At 37.0% G+C, this 21822-nt stretch overlaps 1 protein-coding gene and 1 long non-coding RNA gene across 13 annotated transcripts in view; one reads left to right on the top strand and one right to left on the bottom strand.

Annotated features, from left to right (window-relative positions):
• The window catches only part of IGF2BP2 (insulin like growth factor 2 mRNA binding protein 2), a 164708-nt gene that overhangs the window by 137596 nt on the left and 5290 nt on the right, over positions 1–21822 (bottom strand). The window lies entirely within an intron of this gene.
• Positions 858–20947, top strand: LOC145538759 (uncharacterized). Its single transcript, XR_014077228.1, has 2 exons — positions 858–1167; positions 18112–20947. It is a non-coding gene; the product is annotated as an uncharacterized LOC145538759 (long non-coding RNA).

The raw sequence follows: 21822 nt of genomic DNA on the forward strand, positions 1-21822 counted from the left end.
CTGGTGGCCTTGGGAGAGTGACAATCTCCCTGAAGCCCAGTCTCCTCTTCTGAGGAATAAAGTTGCCATCACTTGCTCCACAACACTGTGGAGAGATGGACAATAATCCACATAAGCAACCAGCCCAGTCCATTGCCTCTATTTTTCATGCCAGGCTATCTACAACTCCGCTCACTCAACACATCCACAAGCTGCACACACATGGCACTCAGAGAATGTTAAGGTAAGTTTCAGCCCATCAATTAGTCTGTGTGTGCTTGATAAAAGCAAAGCTCCAGTCTATGTGAAACCTAAGGGGGAAGATTAACTTGGTACCAAACTATATACTCCAAAGCCAAAAAGAAACAACTCAGCCCCTGACAAATACTATTCTACCTTCTGTCTCTATAAATCTGACTGCTCTATGTGCCTCATATAAGTGGAATCATACAGCATTTGTCCTTTTGTGACTGGCTTATTTCAGTCACATAATGACTTTAAAGCTCATCCATGGAGAATTTCCTTCCTTTTTAAGGCTAAATAATATTCCACTGTGTGGATATACCACATTTTGTTTACCCAGTCATACGTCAATGGACACTCAGGTATGAGAGAACCTTTTCCACAGATTACTGAAAATAAAGATAGATTGGAAGGAATGGCCCCCATCTTGAAGGCAGTGGTAAAGAAATTGATTTCTGATGCCACAAGGGCTCAGTCAAAAGCACTAAGAGAAATAGCCCTAAACTCTGCGCTGGTGTCAAAGCAAGTACAGGACCCCAAGATATAGCTCTGGAATCTGACAGTCTGTGGAGTTCTGGTCCTGATTACAGAACAGTGAGGCAAAATGGACCAACTAAAATGCTTACTGTATTTTCAAACATGCCTGAGACAAGGGTTGGCCAGAACAAGCTCTGGAGAACTGGTCTGCCCTCATATAGTAGATGTACCAGGCTTCTTATCTTCATAAGCAGTTGTTCCTAAACAAGCATTTCTTTGCTAAGGACCTGAACACTCAACAGAATTTCAGAGCAGGCAAGAAGGCTGGAGATGGACCAGGCTACAGCCTCACTTTACTAATGAGAAAACTAATGGCCAGATGAGAAGGTCACAGAGCTGAGTAACGACAGACAGAGAACTAGACAGAACCCAGTTCTGCACTCCTCCCACCAGACTCATCTCATTCAGGTATCAGTGAACAGCCAGAGTTCCCTTCCTATCAGTGTGTGCTTGTTTTCAAAACTTTTCAAAGGCTTGACTTTGTTTAGAAGTCACCTCCTTTTTTTTCCCAACCCATTTTTTATTGTGATAAAATATTCATAACATAAAACTTAACCATTTTAAATGATACAATTCAGCAATATTACAATTGTAATATGACCACACTGTTGTGCACCCACTATCACCATCCATCTCCAGAACTTCCCATTTTCCCAAACTGAAACTCTACATCCATTAAACAATAATTCCTCAGCCTGTGGAAACTACCATTCTATTTTCTGTCTCTATGAATCTGACTACTCTAGGTGCCTCACATAAGCGGAATCATACAGTATTTGTCCTTTTGGATTGGCTTACTTCACTCAGTATATCTTCATTCACCCATGTTGTAGCATATGTCAAGAATTCTTTCTTTTTTAAGGCTGAATAATATTCCATTACATAGCATACAGATGCACATTTTATCTTTTCATCTGTCAATGGAGACCTGAGTTGTTTCCAGCTCTTGACATTTGTGAATAACGCTGTTATGAGCGTGAGTGTATAAATATCTGTTCAAATCCCTGATTTCAATTATTTGGAGCATACAGCCAGTAGTGAAATGCTGGATCATATGGTACATCAGTGCTGTTTTGAAATGTGGTCTCTCTCAAAGGAGACCAAGTAGAGACAAATCATCTTGGTTGGTGAATTTCTTTAAGAAAATGAAAAATTATTGAATACTTTGTTTCTGAACTTAGCTTTACTTAGAAAAAAATTTTATGAGAAAACTTTGGAGGTTATGTGAGCTACAGGAAAAAGCACAGCAATCATAGTGAGGAGAATGAATGTCCAATGTAACATTTTAGACCTTTCTGAGCATGAATTTCCACAAAGGAAAGAGTGGTCTAGATAATCCCAAAGGCCTATGGATTCTGTGAGTTCTATGAATCCATGGAAAAACTTACTTAGAGGATTACTATATTTCTTAATCACTTTTAAGTTTTCCTTCAGTTTGCTTTGAATTCCTAAGTGTATTAGAGCTTAAAGAACTGTTTCGAGTTCAGAACTTAGTGTATTCTTGAGACAAGAGTTCCAGGGGCAGTGAGTAGAATAATTCTGAGCTACAAAAAAAAAAAAGAGAGAGACTAATTTAATATAATAGGCAATAATTTTCTCTAGTAGTACATTTATTTGATAATTGCCTTAGAATTTCCAGAGTACAGTACCTGTGTAACCTGCATCACTGTGGCTTAATTTGAGCCACTGTGAACCTGCAGTTATTTTATAGTAGTTGATATAAAACTATCAACGCATACCAAGTTCAGTATCAATAGGGCATACCTGCCAAGAAAAGTTTGCTACAATAGTTTGGTCCAAACAACAGTTCAGTTACTGAGCAACCTATCATTACCAAGATATCCCTAATTCACAATGCATTAAATGTATTGAGTCAAAATGTAGACCTGGCTGCAGGTAGGACACCAACAACGTGCTTCAAATCCCATGCATTCTTGGTTCTTGCCTAATGACCCAGACTGCAACTTTTTCTTTCCCTGGGAAAGACTTGCAGGGTGAGAAATGTATTCCACCACCACTTTCCCCAGACTCCCAGAACAATCTGCTTGAGCATTCACCATGAAGCAGGCTTTCTATTCCAGTGGCAAGAAGGCAAGATGCAGATAGGATTCCTCATGGCTGTTTCATCCATGTTTCAACTACTTAAAATAACTTTCATGGAAAGCCTACTGGGTACAATTATCTATATTAACCTATTCAATCCTTCTAATCCTGCGAGTTAGGTGTATTCATGTGACATTGCAGGAAAAGGAGACGGAAGCTCAGAGAAGTATCCTGTTGAGAGCCACAGGGGCAATAAGGAGCCAGCCAGGTTGGACTGGGTCTTCTGGCACCAAGTTCAGTACTATTTTCCACCAAACGTCTGCCCAGACTCTCACAAGCCTGTGCCAACCGGCCAACCCAAAGAGGACATCTGAAGTGCCTCTCTTAAAAAGCAGGCCCTAATGACTGAACAATGAATTTGCAGCTTTTTGGTCAAATGTGAAGTGTACTGATCACATTACTTCCTCTCTTCCCCACATTTCTGCTAACAGCAGAACTGTGAGGGAACTAAGGTCAAGAGGAGAAATCCTGAATCAGTCCTTTCATGAAAAAATGCTTTTTGGGGGATAGAAACATTCAGGTTCTCACCACCTGCAGCAGCAGCACACACTGCTGACTCCAGGGAAGGCGACTGGAGGAAAAGGCATCCATTCAAGACTTCCTAGGACATCTTTAGAGGCAGGTTATCCAAATCCTTCCTCCCTAAATTCTAAATAGTGTTCACATTTACTACATAATAGAGTCAGGATAATGCACGTCTTACGACCCCATGCATTTTTCTATAGCACCAAGATCCCAGGGGTGATGCTAGGTTGTGTACTGACGCTGATTTTATTGGTCTTGGAGCATAATTTTATTATTTTAAATGACCATAGAGGCTTATAATTATTGTATTGTTGATTTTATGACACATTATTGGTCCCATCTATGATTTATTTATGCCAGGGCTTTGATCAGGAAGTTAACACCCAAATATGACATTGTTCCTGTGGGAAAACACCACTGGCTTTAAAACAACTGCTTGTATGAAGAAGTTTTTACTAATGCCATGCCATGAAAAGTGGGAACTACCTGCTCAATAAAATCCTGACAAAGCAAAATAGAACTGTTAAGTTTTTCTTTATCCAACTTTTAGGAGAAAGAAGCATTACTTTGGATTTATGTTTTAAGCAAGCTGCAGAGGCTAATATAGGCTTCCCAGGTGGCACAGTGGTGAAGAATCAGCCTGCCAATACAGGAGATGCAAGAGACACGGGTTCAATCCCTGGGTGGGGAAGATCCCCTGAAGAAGGAAATGGTAATCCACTCCAGTATTCTTGCCTGGAAAATCCCATGGACAGAGAAGCCTGGCAGGCTACCGTCCATGAGGTCACAAACAGTTGGACACAACTGAGCATGCACACTCTCAGAGGCTAATATGGAGTAAATTCCAAATTTCTGCTCTATGCCCTAGATGAGTGGTTCTCAACTCTGGCTACACATCAGTATCACATGGGGGCACTTAAAAAAAAATTATGCTAGTCCCCACAACAGACCAATTGAATCAAAATTTCTGGAGGTGGGCTAAGGTACTATATTGTTAAAACATGAGTGTGCAGAGTTCAGAACAGTTGCCCTATACCAGTGGCTCTCAAACTTGAAAGGGCATCACAATCACCTAATAGCCTTATTAAATTACAGGTTGAAGGGGTCCACCTGGGAATTTCTGATTCAGCAGGTCTGGAGTGGGATGGAAACTGTGAATTTCTAACAAGTCTCCACGAGATGGTCCAAAGGCTGTACTGAGAATCACTGCCCTATACTTCCTCCAGTTGAACAATATGCACAGTTATTCTAAATTAATTTTATTATAAAGATAGAAAATTTTAGAAAGATTTTCAACAGTACAACCCAAAGAAAACAATTTTCTGTTTAACCATCAAATAAAACAGGTAACAGATTATCAGAATTCACTGTTATCTGAGAATTTCAGTTACTGAAGTTAAACCAGGATAAAATCAGACCCAGTTCCATTCAACCATGTGTAAGCACCTTCCATGTGGTGACTGGGTACACACCATGAGTAAGGCATTTCTTCCTTCCTAGAGCAGCGAACAGACTATCAAACAGGACTGCTGTGCACACAGCTATACAGTCACACACTAACAGCTGAAGTGATAGTGAGAGGGAGCCTTTCACAAGGACTTGGGGGAGCTATACCCAGAAGGGGGCCTTTTAAAAAGCTGGATCTTCAAGGGGATCACCCACCTGCCAGTTTTCCACTGCCCATAACACATTTTACATTACTGGGGCACTGAACTCCCTGCCCTAAAAGAGAGAATTTCGACTGTGTCCCCCGGCATTACAGTAGTGATTAGGAACTACAGGCTAATTTTACTTTCAAGCTGAAGGCAGGTTCTGTGGTTTATCAACCTTTGTACTTTTTAACAATTAGCCTAGCACCTCATACATAGGTGTTACTGAATACCTGGGAGTAAGTGACTTAAAAAATGTAATCTGGAAAGCAAACCCAAAGATCCCCAGGGGTGCATACAGGTAGAGAGGGGAGGTCAGGTTCAGACCACCAGTCTCTAATTAGCATCCTCATTCCAGGCTTAACACATCATAGGCATTTAAAAAGTCTTAACCAAAAATATGTTAATACATTAAGCTAGCATTAGCATGGTTTGTTTCTATAGATTTGGAAAGAATGAGAAGACTTCTCAGTATATCTCACTAACGAAGGGACTAAGGGCTGAATTCTTTTGTACCCTATACTCTATGTGCTGCACACTGACTAAAGACATAACTTTTTTAGTTCAAGTGAAGCTCTTTTGAGATGAAAAAATTTGTTGAATTCCTAGTGAGACTCAAAAACATGTTTTAAATTAGCCAGACATTATTTGATGATCAGCAGTTTATTCAGCTGAGGTAATTGAGAGCTGAAAGGCAGTCAATTTCAAAACCCATATGTAACCTCACCAACTAGGCACAGAATCTCACCTATATACTCTCCAACCAGACAAGCACTATCAGTGAAATTTAGGTCTCTAAAGAACCTGACAGAAAAATCTCCAGAAATAGAAGATTTTCTCAAGATAAAAACACTTTGTTGTTGTTGTTTTAAGAACTGAAATAAATGAAATTAAATGCTGAAAGTAATGACAAACCTAGATGTGGTATTAAAAAGCAGAGACATTAGTTTGCCTACAAAGGTCTGTATAGTCAAAGGTATGGTTTTTCCAGTAGTCATGTATGGATATGAGAGGTGGACAATAAAAAAGGCTGAGTGTTGAAGAACTGATGTCTTTGAACTGTGGTAGAGAAAATTCTTGAGAGTTCCTTGGACAGCAAGGAGATCAAACCAGTCATTCCAAAAGGAAATCAACCCTGAATATTCACTGGGAAGGACTAATGCTGAAGCTGAAGCTCTAATAATTTGGCCACTTGATATGAAGAGCCAACTTGCTGGAAAAAGACTGATGCTGGGAAAGACTGAAGGCAGGAGGAGTAGGGGATGATGGAGGATGAGATGGTTGGATGGCATCACCAACTCAATGGACATGAGTTTGAGCAAACTCCAGGAGATGGTGAAGGACAGGGAAGCCTGGCATGCTGCAGTCCATGGGATCACAAAGAGTCGGACACAATTGATTGACTAAACAACAACAATATGTTGAAAGTACTCTTCGGAATGCCAATGTAGTAGGGGTTAGCAGACCCAGGCTGTCTATCTCCCACTAGAACACAGCTCCCAGGCGGCCTCTTCTACTAACAGCTGAATACTGGAGGTTATCACTCTATTTCAGACAAATGCAGCTTGATAGGCTCAATCTTAGAACTCTTCCACAATACCATTAAAAAAAAACAAAAGTAAAATGTATTTACATTTTACCTTTAAAGGATAGTACAGAATCAAATGGCAAATGATCAAATGTAAAATAGCCCCCAGGTAAGTACCACTGGTTATTGAATTCTCGTTGGAGAGTATTTCCCAAATGAAAAAAATCTAAAAAGAGGTACTTCTTCAATTTTTCTAACTAACACTGGATTGCCATGATTCAAACTGAATGCTTTCTTTTGAAGATAGATTTTCAGCCACTTTCTATTATGTGAAAGTTATGAAGGCATCATCCTAAATTCTTCCAGAATAGGGTAGTATCCACATATTAACTATCTGCATCCCAAGGGCATTGAAAACCTAAAAAAAAAAATCAAGATTTCAGCTCACTGAATAGTGAATTATTATTACTGCTCATCGAATAGTGAAATATCATTACTTCTAATTGTAATAGGACAGAACTAGAATCTATCTTTTCTTTAAAAAATAATAAAAGACTAAAAAAAACTAAAAAAGAAGGAAGGAGTGTTTACTAAACAAAAGAATCATTGTAAACAAAATCATATCAGGTAAATTTAATAAGCTGTTTAAACACATTTTGAAAGTATTTATATATAACTGATATCATGAATATAATTTTTCCTATTCAATAAGAAGGTCTAGTAGGACTGCTCTTCAGCAACATTTTATTAACTTACTCAGGTTACAATTCTTAATTGAAAAGTAACATAGTTTTTTTAAATCTGCCTATTCTGACATTCTATGAATTATCATTCATCTTTCCCTTACCTGAATGAGTCTGAATCGATGAGGCCTCAATACATTTAATTCTAACCATAACCTCAGATCAAGAATTGAACAGCATCAACCAAATACAGAACAACAACTGATACTGCTCTGAACAACTGATACTGCTGATATTTTCAGAGAGGAGGATCTGATGTGTTTAGTTATGGAAAATGCCCAACCACATTCATGTTACATTGCATGGCTCCATGGCTCCAGGCTGTAAGATACATCAATGAATGTCTAAGGTCAAATGCCAACTGCACTGGTCCATAAGCATTTCTGAAAATCTAGGAAACATGTATGTTTCCATCCTCAAGAGCCTCTCCACGCACCCAGGACCACTCAGAGGAGTGGGGTCCTAACTGAACTCTGGACAGCTCCTATGGTGAGAGTTCTGTAGGCAGCGACCCCTGTGTATCTCTGTGAAATGGCATCACCAAACAGGACCTTCTTTCCCAAATGCTGCTTTTCTTGACTTGAAAAACAAATCAACCGGAAGGCAAGTTAAGAAGGAAAAGCCAAGATTATGAGACCTGAGTAAGTCACCTGAGGGGGAAGGAGTTCAGCCTGCTGGATGGCTTCTGCTCCCTGTCCCCCAGGATAGGATTATAACAAGAAGTCACTGAGGAAGAATGAGGAAAAAATACAATTCTTAGGGTACATATCCACAGGAAGTCAAAATATTAAGAAAATCAACAATAATAAGAAAGAGTGTAGATTTACATAACATAGTTGCTCCTCTGAGCTCACAGAATTCCTGTTCATGCTCACCTTTAACCTCCTAACACTTGAAAATGATAAAACTCTGAAATAAATCTTAAACTCGGTCTCTCCACTGAGGATAGTTGGGGTGTTCTCTCTTAGCTCTTTAAAGAAAAAAAAAAAATTAACACTAAAATCATGTGACTATTTTATGGAAAAAAAAAATGCATTGAGATTTTGAACTACGAAGAGGAAAACAACTCAGAGCATAAAAAAGGGGGCAAAGTAGGCAAAGAATAATAATAAATTTTGATGGACTAGTGTATATATAACCCGTGTAGAAAATTTAGTATTATATTTACCACTAGTGGTTCTTTAAAACAATATAGAAAGCACCTACCTTTCCTAAAGAGCAGATATTCCCAAAGGACTCTGATACTCCATAAGCCTCAGTTTGTCTGAGTTCATAAGGAAACAACCAACATAACTTATCTTTTCTATTCCAAATTAATTCTATCAAGTTTTGAATGTTTTGAGATTTGACAGTTAAATATGATTTTTTGTTTTTTTTAAAAATAGAATTAAAATATTTTATTCACATATAGTTGATTTACAATATTGAGTTGTATCAGGTAAACAGCAAAGTGATTCAGTTGTATATATATATATTTTTTCAGATTATTTTCCATTATAGGTTACCAAATATTTTCCTTTGTTTTATACAATAAATCCTCAAAATAAATTTTCACTTCACATTAACTATCATGTTATCAAGATGTTTAAGAGAAAAGATTGAATGTTTTATGGGAAGTATATGCAAGTAAAGTAAGCATATGGAAGTAAAGTAAGCACTGAGATTCAATAAAAATTTAAAGACATGACTATTCAACAAATTTCTTCAAGAAATAAATATATAACAAAGGCAGGTACCAAAGATTAGAGGGCCTGCTGTTTCGTATTTTTAGTGGGGAAGAGAACTAGCTTGTTTGGTATCAAAGTGACCGCTGCATTTTGCCTGAGAAAGATTTTCTCAGATTTGGTATAGTAAATAGCATATTTCTTAGAAAACCAACGATTTTAAAGAAGGGTAAATATATTTTCCTCTTGTAGACCATGGCTAACCACAGCATGGCACAATTCTGGAGAAATAAGACCTCACCCAGTTACAAAAATAGCAAAAAGGACTCTTGCTTCTGGCAGAAAAGTGACATCTTTATTGATACTACAAGAAGAGTGTTTTAAACTTCTCAATTTGGCTTTTTTTTTAAAAAATCAACTCTTTTAGATTAAATTGAAAGGGGAAATTAAATTGTGTTTTATAAAATGTAAGTAACTGAAATCATTCTTCAGGAGAAAGAACAGAAAGAGGCACAAAACAAAGAGAAAAGGAAACAACTCAAGTTAAATACTGAATAAGTGACCCTGTCTTAAGTATTCTGAACAATCTGGGCCTCAGTTTTCTAATCTAAGAAATGACTATAGTAGTAGTATCTGCCTTTCTCATCCTACAAGGTGTTATGAAAATTAAATAAGGAGTATAAAAGGCATCAATAAAATGTAACTGTTATTACTGCTGTTTTATAAGGAATTCCAGTTTTACTCCAAAAGGAGTTAATCATAAATATTAATACAAGGGGATTATTCTTTTCAGTATAAGTGCCAAAGCAACCAAGTCTCTTTTTGACTTGCTGACTTTTCCTGATTGACTTAATTCAACCCTAAATGGTCCCTGATGATCTCTAATTCTTGGTATTCACCTTTTAAGCAATCCCTTCCCTTTGAGTGTGGACAGAACTACAGTCTTGTATCTAACAAACAAAATAAGGCAGAAGTGACAACGTGCAATGCAGTGACTAGGCCATAAAAGGCTGTGTGGTGTCACTCTTTCTCAGATTACTCACTCAGGGAAGCCTGCTGTCGTGCTGTGCACAGGCCCACGGAGAAGCCCATGTTGTGGGGAACGGAGCCCTCCAGCCCACAGGCAGAAAGACACTGAGGCCTGCCAACAGCCCCCAGGAGTGAGCCTCGCAGCAGATATTCCAGGCCAGCTGAGTCTTCGGATGACTACAGACCCGGATGGCAACTTGACTGCTATTCCATGAAAGACGCTGAGCTAGAACAACCCAGCTAAAATGCTGCATGTTTCTGACCCTCAGAAAATGTGTGAGATGATAAACATTGGTTGTTTCAAGTTGCTGAATTGTGGGGTAATTTGTATGCAGCAATAGGTTACTAATACAGAGCATCTGACAGCATCTTGCTTTGCAATTAACATCTAAGATCAGTTCACTACCTTAGCTATGGATTATCTTACCCATTGGTAAATCCTGTCATTTTTGTACTTGTCAGTTTATTCCACAATAACTTTCGAGGCTGACAGCTTAAACTGATATTTGATTTACTACATAAAAAAACACACCTTAAGTTTGATTCTTGTATCCACTTATTATCTTGCAATAGAAGGACAGCTGCTTCTGTTTTTATCAAACAAGTTTTTCTGTGATTCTCAGCAGATTTTTAATGCAATTTGGGTTATACAGAGAAATATCTACAGGGAAAATTGCATTTTCATGTAATCATACTGAATTTAAGATTAACCTATTTTTATTTTTTTTTAAAGACTGATATGCAAAACTTATTCTGGTTCCACCAAATCTAAATCTTTGCTTTCCAATATTTATTTTGTATCTTTGTGCAACTGGTCTTTTACAGCTCAACTCAGTTTAAAAAGATTTCATACCTAAAATGCCCATGAAGGTTTCATTCTAACTAAGCCAAAGAGTAAGTCAAAAGTTTGAAAATCCCACTCACAAAAAAGCAAAACCTCTAAACTACTATTTCTCTCACGCTGTTTGAAAATAAAGAAGGGGAAAAAAGGAGGGGGGAAAAAAAGTAAATTATTAATGATCTTATTATGACTTTAATTTTAATTAATTCATTCAAAAATAATTAACGAGCAGCTGTTTCCATTATTCAAGGCATTCAAGATGCAACAGAAGAAATAAAAAATAAGACCATATCTCATGGTACTTCAAATTTTTAAAATTCAAAAGACCAGCCCCCCAAATATAGTTAGCTATTTTTTTGGAACTGATGACTGTTCAGATCCATCACAAACAAGGAGAGTCACTTAAAATCCTGAATTCCCAGATCCTGTATGGGTTACATACATGACTTGCTAACTTTTTTTTTTTTTGGAGTGAGGCATTTATTTCCAGTACAAATTTAAGGTGAACAAATGGAGAGACACAATATTTGTAATTTTTTTCTGTGTCAGGCATGTTAATATATTGTTATATAAACTACATAGTAACATTAATTATTTAGTATTAGAATCCCATTTGACAGCTGAAATTTAGGCTCTAAGATAAGATACTAGTAAGTAACATGGTTGGGGTCTAAATTCAGTCGATTTTGATTCCAAAGTCCATGTTCCACCCACCCCTTGATGAGTTGTGTTTAAAGCTCAATAAATCCTAAGATCAAGAATGTCTACAAAATTGCCTATGAGAAAAAAAATCTATTAAAACTATACTTTAATTCTAATAATTACTTCTAACTTAAATTTCAGTCTTGTATCAAGTAGCTGCTTTCAGAGTATCTCCACTTGCATATCTCATATGACATCAAACTCAATACACCCAAAACTTGATTTCCCTCTTAAAAACTACTCTCTCCCCACGATTCTTTTTACCATGGCATCACTTTTCCTATCACCTCACAATTCAATCAACTGACCTGTTATCAAGCTATCCACTCCATTATGAGATGTGCATGCTCAGTAGCTTCAGTCGTGCCCCACTCTATGTGACCCTATGGACTGCAGCCCGCCAGGCTCTTCTCTCCATGGGATTCTCCACGCAACAATACTGTAGTGGGTTGCCATGCCCTTCTCCAGGGAATCTTCCTGACCCAAGGATTGAACCGGCATCTCTTACATCTACTTGCATTGGCGGACAGGTTCTTTACCACTAGCGCCACTTCGGAAGCCCTCGCTCCATTATGCCTGACCATAAATGACTTGCTTACAACGTTCTCCAAAACAAATGCTTTACCTAACTTGGTGATCACTAAAGAGCTATTTCATTATGCACGTAAATTACAGAACAAAAAGATACATTTGAAAAATGCTAATTCCAACTGTCAGAGTAGTTTTTTGTTTTTTCATTTTTTTAAAAGGTCCCTTAGGCAACTGGCAGTTTTCATTTAGTCTGGACTTAATGAGCATTTACCATACCTAGGGCCCAGAAACAGAATCCATACGGCCTTCAAATTCCTCAACTTAAATACCATAAAGTGCAAGAGTCACCAAAACATTTCTCAAACATATTTAAAAACACATTTTTTTCACCACCAAATTTTCCTACCAAGAACACTCTATGCTTTTAAAACTGCATGCCTTATATCAGATGTTGGCTTATAGGCAGAACTTAAGTTCTTATTTTTAAAAAAGTTTGCTGGACATACGAGAACTGTATTTTTTTTAGGAAATGGTTTAAACCATTATCTATAGTTTGCCTAGTGTTTAACTGGAGAAGAATTCTGACTAATGTGGAAACATGTTCCTCCAATTACATGAGAAAATAGAGGTTTATTTTTTTTCTAATGAACGTGTACTCCGAAATACTATATAAACTTAAGAGTGTCACATATTCAGCGTATGTACATTCTGTATTTACCACAGGATTTTAGATGGCTAAATATAACAGAAACAAAATAAGATCCGTACATAAAGATAAACACTATAGGGTGCTCCATACAATGGAGAAAATATTTATTCCAGAAAAATAAAGTAAGGATAGTTGCTCTGAGACCTAATTTTAGTTTTGAGCTTTCAAATAGCTATCATCATTAGATAAGAGACATACGAGTTTATCCAGTTTATCAAGAGAAGTACTTTTCCCTCTCACTCACAGAGAGCCTTAAGGGTAAGAGATACTAAACATAATGAAGTGTCCTCAACAATCCTTTTGCAGAAGATGCAGATTTTCATGTGGCAGAAACTGCAAACTGGCAACCCACGAGCCAGATTAACCTGCTCTCTTCTTTGACTCTCACAGTGTCTCCAAAATTTTTTCAATGGTTGAAAATTTTAAATATTTAAAATAAGAACTCTGACTTTTGACTGTAGCTGACTAAAGCTATGCCTCCTATACCCCATTAGGCCTCCTATAAGCCACAGAACCCCTCCATGCCACCACTTATGTCATTTACAGACATCTGAATGTGGACCCTCATAAATACAGTCTTAGAACAGTCTTACTATAAAACTTGAGTGTATTATATGAAATCATCAGTCTTTGAAGACCAGTCTACAGGAAGCCAGAGTGATGAAGCACAGAGGCATGGAGGAGAGCTCAGAGGGCAGTGTCCCAGTCTTTCCTTCAAGACTATAAGGACTTGGCCCAAGAGTCTTTGGCCACAGGTTAAGAAATCACTGAAAAAAAAAAAAATATATATATATATATATATATATTTTAAGTAATATCATGTTTTTGAACAAGAATCCTACATGCTGGACTGACACTGAAGTGTGTGTGTGTATGTTAGAGTATAATGGCTCATGTCCTTTCTGATTTGCTGGGCATCCATTCTGAAAAGTGAAAGTGTTATTTGCTCAGTCCTGTTTGACTCTTTACTACTCTATGAACTGTAGCCCACCAGGCTCCTCTGTCCATGGACTTCTCCAGGCAAGAATACGGGAGTGGGTAGCCAATTCCTTCTCTGGGGGATCTCGCCAACTTAGGGATCAAACCTGGGTCTCCTGCATTGTAGGCAGATTCTTTATTGTCTGAGCCACCAGGAAGTCCAATTCTAATCAGGTGAAAATATTTTGACGATCACCTCTGCGTTCACGGAACCCAAACATATAACAGATAAAAGCAGAGTTGCTCTGCTTGAAAAAGGGATAGAAAGGCCATCCTGTTTGGACCTCCCAAAGTAGAAACTTGTTCTTGATGAATGAGTGGGTCCCATGTCACCAGACCCTTCACTCTTCAAAAGTCAGTTGACACTAATGGCTTTGCCAAGAGCTAGAGTACAACCATTGCTCAAGGAGTTCCCTGCAAAGTTCCTGAAGGGCAAACAATCTGTGCTGTTGATTGTAGAAAAATCCATAGATTTAGTAGTCTGGCATGCAGTTGGCAAAGCAAACATTTGTTACTAAAGCGAAAGTGACAGGAGATGGAAGGCCATGCCACAGGATTCAGAAGTAAGGGAGGCAGAGTCTAAACTTCCTCAGGAGAGAGCTTTGCATCTGCTAGACTACCTGATCAAGGAATGAATGGACTCAAGGCCCAGAATTACATACTATAGGGCAGATACTTCTGAAGTGTTTCTTCAAAGCAGCAACCCCCTCTTCTAAGCCAAATTCCAGACCAAACTCGAATATGTAAAACAGCAATGAATGCAGCTGTCTCCTGATTGAAAGGTGCGTAAGAAGCCAGAATCCCCCAGGTACATATGTCTACCCACTCTTCCCATAAATTTGGCACCTCCTCAGAATCCTAAGGCTCTGTGGAACATACAGTTTAAAGCACTACTGTGGGGAATAAAAGATGTGATTTGGGCCTGGAAATTTTTAAGGCGGGTATTAACACCTTGGGGCTTCCCGGCTGGCTCAGTGGTAAAGAATCTGCTTGCCAATGCAGGAGATGTGGGTTTGAACCCTGGGCCGGGAAGATCCCCCTGGAGGAAGAAATGGCAACCCACACCAGTATTCTTACCTGAAAAAAATCCCACGGACAGAGGAGCCTGGCAGGCTACACAGTCCATGGGGTCACAAAGAGTCGGACACAACAGAGCACACATGTACACATTAACACCTTGACCATGACTATAACAAGTGAACTAAAGTCACAAATCATTTTCAATATCAAAATGACTGTTTTGAAATCACTACTGAAATAGATACATACAGCAAATCATTAACACAAAAACCAATGAACCAAAGAGAGAATTCTTCCCTGGCAAACCTCTTAAGATGTATAAAGAATTACATAAGAACCAGCCACCTGTGCTCAGTCCTTTATAACTCTTAACAGAATCCCTTTTTAACTTGTCTATTTCATACACCTAAATTCCCAGTCTTCTTTTCACATAATGGAGCCACCAGCACCTTTGTCATTTCAAATCTTTTGTGAAGAAAAAAAAATCTAAATTTAAAAAAATAAATTAAGCAACCAAAAAAAAAGAATATTAATCAATAACAGTTTGTTCTTTATTCCTTAAAAAGGATATTAAATCCTACATTAAGAAAAAAAAAATCTGAACTTAAAATCTAGTTTCTAAAGATCCTTGATTTTCCTCATCTTTAGCAGCTACACAATTCAGGGAGTTTTAAAGCAGTTAGTTTATAAATTCAGTGTCTACGATTTGAAGACATCACTATCAGTTTGAAGAGAAGGGGGAAAAGAGTGCAGTTGGATCCAGGAGAAAGACTATTTATGGTCTTTATAGTTATTTATGCATCCATGTATTTTTTTCTTTCTGTTCTTCAGTGGTTGTTGTTGTTAATAGATCTTTTTCTTTACAAAGTATAAATACAAATACACTTGGGGGGGGTAGCCTAAACTTTCAGCACTGAGAAATCCCTTCCCAAGTTTTCAACCCCTCACAAAAGCCTACAAGGACTGACCCCCACGACCACTGAGACCCTGGAGGAGCCTGTCTGTGGCACATTCCCAGGAAGCAAGAGCCACAGAGCCCATACATTCCAGCATTTTGAGCAAGCACACACACGCCTCCCCACTTCCCCAGACTCTGCCAGTGAGGGGCACCAGGCTGGAGGCAGGCCAGGCACCAGGCACCTTTCAGCCCTGGCCCGGCCATCCCCAAGGGCCCGGCCATCTCCAAGGAAATGTAAAAGGGAAGGAGAATGCGAGAGAGGGAGGAAGTGGCCAGTACAGGGCCTCAAAGAAAGAAATGTAAGACTTTTTGTGGGGCAGACCAAACACATACTCTGAGAGGTTTTAACATGTCAAAGATCAACCTATGTGAGACTCAGTCCTGCTACCACCTAGTGGAATCACTTAGTCTCCTACCCACCATCAGGACCAGTCTTTGCCATGTGCTCTGAAATTCCAGAAAGAGCGTACAAGCTGCACAACAAAGTTCTGTCATCTACGTTTCCATGGCTGCCTGTATACTTTCTCCCTTCTTTCTCTCTCCCCCTTCCTCATGCCGCCTTCCCTCCTTCCTTCCTCCATCCCTCCCTTCTTTCTCTCTTAATCATTGAAGAAGTTAAACTCTATTTTTTCAGTGTTAAACTGTTTCATCATCTACCTCCAACTCTCATATAAAGATGCACAAACACTTTTACTCAAAACCTTATCCACACAACGATGAGACAAAACATCCATTTTTCAAATATTCATTGTTAAAATCACAAAGATCAGGAGGGACTAAAGTAAACAGTCTCTACATTAACAAAAACTATATAGCCTATCCTCACATGAACTTTTTTTGAAATATCCTCTATTTCATGAGTTGGTTTAAGGTTAAACTGTCCATGGAACTACCCCTCAATTAAATATATTTTGCTTTATTTTCTAAGAGAAAGCACAAAAATGAAGATATAAACATACTATTGAAAACTTTTCTGATAATACTCGATTGATAAAAGCCATGATTTTTTCACCTCATAATAAATTTTTTTCATAAAATTACATTCTTATCAAAAAAGCACCACCTCTATATCTAGAAAGCAGAATTCTTGTGTATCTCACTGCATTGGTAGGATAATTGTATCTCAAGTCCTATATACTTAAAAGTCATGAATGCATAATATATTTAAATAGTGTATCAAAAAGAACATACAACTCTTTCTACTCCCTGTGATTTCACTGACTTTTTCATTGTCAAAAAGGTTTAAAATTTTTTCATGTTGGTAAGATGAAAAACTTTATAGAAGACAATTTGCAAGAATACTGTATTTCCTTCTCCAAATCATAGTTTTTAAATATACAGATAAAAAATGAAAGCAGGCCACACTTTGTGTAACACTCTAGGTCCTACACAAAAGAGTCTGAGTGTTTTTTTTCAGGATTTAAAAAAGGTATCTGAGTCAAAGGATATAAATACAGACCCTCCTTCCCCCTCCTCCCCACTGCATACACAGTATGCTTTTTACACTTAACTTTCAGCCACAATGATTTTTTAAAAATTTTTTTATCTTTATGTAATTACTAATGCCTCTACTATAGGACTACCTCAGGAAAGTTTCTTCAAATTATGACCTAATACTTTTAGTTGTTTTTCAGTTACATTAAATTAAAACTATACTAAAGGTCAGTCCTTTATCTTCCTCAGCATATCTATTGTATACATGTAAATTTTATCTCTAATTCTGATTTAGGAAACACATACAAAGTTACTCTATAACCTATGCACACATTACAACAACTTCCTACTTTATTGCTAGGCTATTGTTACTGTATACAAATTAGATAAAGGTGAGCAAGGGTAAGACAGTCACTGCTTCTTTGAAGCAGGTTTAGGTGGGTGGAAAGAGGAGTAGCTGGGGAGTTAAAAGTTTTACAGCCCTATCTGTAAAAGGTATGAAAATCACATCTCTCTTGGCTGTATACAGTAAGATACGAAGAAGGCCTAGTCCAATGCCTAGCGCACCAGCTACTCAGTATTAGATACCTTCTTCCTTTTCCCCATCTTCTGAGTCAGGATTCCACAGAGCATGCAACACCCCACCCTGGACTCTACTAAGTTAAAGAAATGAAAAGCCTGAGGAGTTGGAAATCATCTTCCTTCATTTACTTTTTTCTTGATAATTCCTTCCTCCCTCCACCACCACCACAAATATGATAGTGCACAAAAGTTAAAGGCAGCAAGAGGATAATCGCAGGTAAAGTTTACTGCTAAGGGGAAATGGACTGTTCTTCATATGCTTAGTTATTTAGTATGTTTTTGAGTGATATATCATTAATGAGGAACTCAGGGACGTTACAGATGCTATTCTATTTACGTTCATTTCACCCCCACAGGAAAGGCCAAAGGCCACATTCTGTACAGAAAGAAAAGCAGAGAGAGACACCAAATATCAGGAAAGGCTTGGCAGCTACCAGGAAAACACTTCAACCAAAAGCAGTCCTGCCCTCTAGCAATGGGTTGGCTGAAACCCGGGAAGAACCCACCCAAGTGATTCCTTGAGCCTGACTTTCCTTTACCATGTGGCACAGAGTCTTGACCAGACTGTGTGGCTCAGCTGCTGAAACCTCTTTCTCGGCAATGTCCTGTTTCATAACACAAGGAATGCAACCACTGAAAAAAGCAATGTAACAACATCAAAATCCAACCTGCTTGGTTAGGCATACCCCACTTCTGTCTATGGGCAAGTATGGTGATGCTGCTAATAATGTTAAAATGACTTCTGTTTCTAATTTTTCCTAAAAACTGTAACAAAGTACAGATCATGTTGGATTGATATAAGAATAAGATTTTCGCAAAGGGTGATTCACAAACAAAATCTATATTTATATCTTTCCTTCATTCTTGAACGGCAACCTCTGAACCTATCAATAATAACACTTTCAGACAACTTTAATTAAACAAAGTGAATGGAGGTGAAGCACACTGGACTGAGAATCAGAAGTTCTAACCCTAGCTTTACTATTTAATAGCCATGTGACTTTAGGCAAATTATTAAATTTCTCTGTGACTAAGTTTTTTCATCTAAAAAATGGAATAATATTAACTGCTCTTCTTCAGATAATTATTATTTAGAATAAATGAAATAATGTTTTGAAGAGGCTGGGATATCACCAGTATTATATGAATGGAAGATATAGGCACATAAATAAACATCTGTCTAGTATTATTTACATGTCCATACATGGAATCATGAAATTACCTTTCTGATCACATTTAAAACAGAAATTAAAGTCTAAGCATCCCCTCTAAGGCAAATCCTCACATGCTGGTACACATTAACTATATAAGAAAAACCAAAAATATCATTCACATTGCAATGGTCCCATACAGATTTCCCTGGTCATTAGGTATAACATTTTCTTATAACATAGATAGACAGAAAAAAGTCTAAAACATGCATCAGAACTCTGAATTTTCATTTACTGGACTTACTGAAATACCTATTTTATGAAATATTCCTGATAATAAGCAGAATGGGAAAATTCTAACTAAATCTTCACATTTTAAGAAATAAAGCACAAAATAAACAACCAAGAAATCCAAGAATAAACAAATAAAATGTATCTCCAAAATGTAAGCTTATTATTTAGTGAGAACTAGAGACTTGGAGAAGAAGCATATCTATTAAATAGTGGTTATCACTTTGGACTTGACCACCTGCTATTAATGCAAAAGTACCCATTTTTCTCTGGATTATTCAACACCTCAACATGCCATCAAATGCTAAACCAAATTAAGGAAACACTAATTATATTCTCCCTCCTCTTTGGAAGCCAAAGTAACAAAATCTGAATTTTCCTGTAAGAGAAAATAATTTTTCTTCACTATTTTATGGAAATACCAGACTAAAGTACATTATCAAAACAGGAAAAGAAAAACCTTAAAAATAATGCTCTGAGCACTCTGCAATTTTGCTGCCCAAAATAGAACCCATACAGTCTATGCCACCAAATGAAAATTACAAGTTTGTAAGCATGAAGTCAAATTATAAACTAAAAGGTTTTTTAAAATATTTTAATAATGATAAATGAAATACTGTTATATTTACCGGTAGGTGTTTGCTGTTTATTTGCTATTATGTTTTCTTCAATGATAGTGTTTTGAATGACTATCCAAACTAATTTGAGCATGAATTTGAGTGTAAAAAGGACAAATCTTGACTAATAAATTATTTGGACATGTTTTGTTAAACAGAACTGTCCCATTCTTCAAATTAAGAAGCTAATCATAACTTTTAAGAAATTATGCCTCTGACTAAAATTTTTAGAAAATTAGTTTAAAAACTGGCTTAGCCAACCCAACCCCTCTCTTCTCTAATACCAAAGGACACTGAAGACATTTTGGTAATATTTAAATAGAATTTTTAAAAACATAATTTTGAAATCTACAATTCAACTTTTTAACAGCCTCCAAAGAAACCAGTTCAATGCCATGCTTCTTGTAATGAAACTGATTCTCTCAGAGTACTTTTGTTACACAAAAAAATACATTGCCTTCCACAGTATAGAATTTCTAAATGAAAATACATATTCAAATCTTGAATTTTCCATAGAAAATCAAAGCCTACACAGAATCACTTTCTAACTCTCTTACTGAGAGGGGACATCCGAGCAAAAGTGAAGGAGAGAATATTTTGTATACAACAGTCCTTCCAGCAGCACTTCCATGCTCACTGAAGAAGCCACTACAGGTGACTGTGCCCTGGCTTCCACAAGGTTAACCACCTGCAAGAGTTATGGATCACACAAGCCCATATCACTGCACTTGACTCCATTTACCACAAGGTTCAAACACCTAGTAATTTGCCTGTGCCTTGTCAGGAATGAAAAGCAGAACATTTGTCGCTCAATTAAAGATTTCCTCTTCTTCCCTCTTGATATCATCTGTCTGAAACTACTGTCTCCCATAAAACACACACACACACACTCATGTGCACACACCCCTCTGAATCACAGAGATGATACACTTAAGCTCAAATAATGTCCTGTGACAATGCTGACCAATTGCTCATCTACTTTTGAGGATTTCATCAGCAGACTTGGAAGAATGATTCAGCAATAGACAACAAATATTTAGAAAGTTGAAAGTATCAAATATGTATAAATAGTTCTTATAGAAATCTGATTTTCATAGCTTTACTGACTTTTAATAAATGTGCTTAAATTACTATCCTGTATGTACATTTCAATGTCATTTACATTCACCCATTAAAAATTGGAACCGTCACAAAAAAAAAACATTTACTCAAAATAATAGTGAAATGTTGATTTTGGTATCTATTGGTTCTAAATCTTCAATGTCCTTTGAAATATTTCTTTTTAAAGAAAATATACTGTACTTTAGATCATTACATATAAAAGGTGTTATACAAATATTATTAACTTTCTCTCACCTTCTCTATATAAATGATAATCTCAGGTTAACATAATAAGAAAACAAAACCCTGAGACCATCCCTTACCAGTCTCATATCCAGCCATAAGTACAAAGAAACACTATTATTTAAGAAAACACAATTTGGCAAATGCATTACATATCACAAAATCGCCTTTTAGAACTAATGTTTATGTGTTCAGCCATTTAGCACTTTTATAAATCACTACAATATAATTTAAAATTGATATGAATTTGGCAAATTGGAAAATCAAGCAGTATATAACATCTATTCTGATTTCTAGATTTCAATGGTTTTTAGTATTTAACCAAATAATGTAAAAATACTAAATGACCAGTCTTTTAAAAACACAAACTAGAATTTTAAACCTGAATTATCAAGTAATTTTTTCTTTATTGCTTCTATTTTAATTTCAATATTTATCTCGCAAAGGTCACAGAAATGCATAATTTTATATGGCATGACCTAGAACTGTATGAAAAAATTACTAGCCTTTTTTTAAAATGAGAAGCTAAGTGTCGAACTCAAAAACAAATCATAAGTAACCTTTGAGTCTTATATGTATATATAAAATATCCACACATGTAATCTATACAATTAAATCCAGGCATTAACTTCTAATTCAACAAATCCTTGAAATGAAATAGGGT

This window comes from Giraffa tippelskirchi, chromosome 2 (assembly GCF_054371585.1).
Source record: "Giraffa tippelskirchi isolate mGirTip1 chromosome 2, T2T-mGirTip1v1.2.pri, whole genome shotgun sequence".
Taxonomy (NCBI): domain Eukaryota; kingdom Metazoa; phylum Chordata; class Mammalia; order Artiodactyla; family Giraffidae; genus Giraffa; species Giraffa tippelskirchi.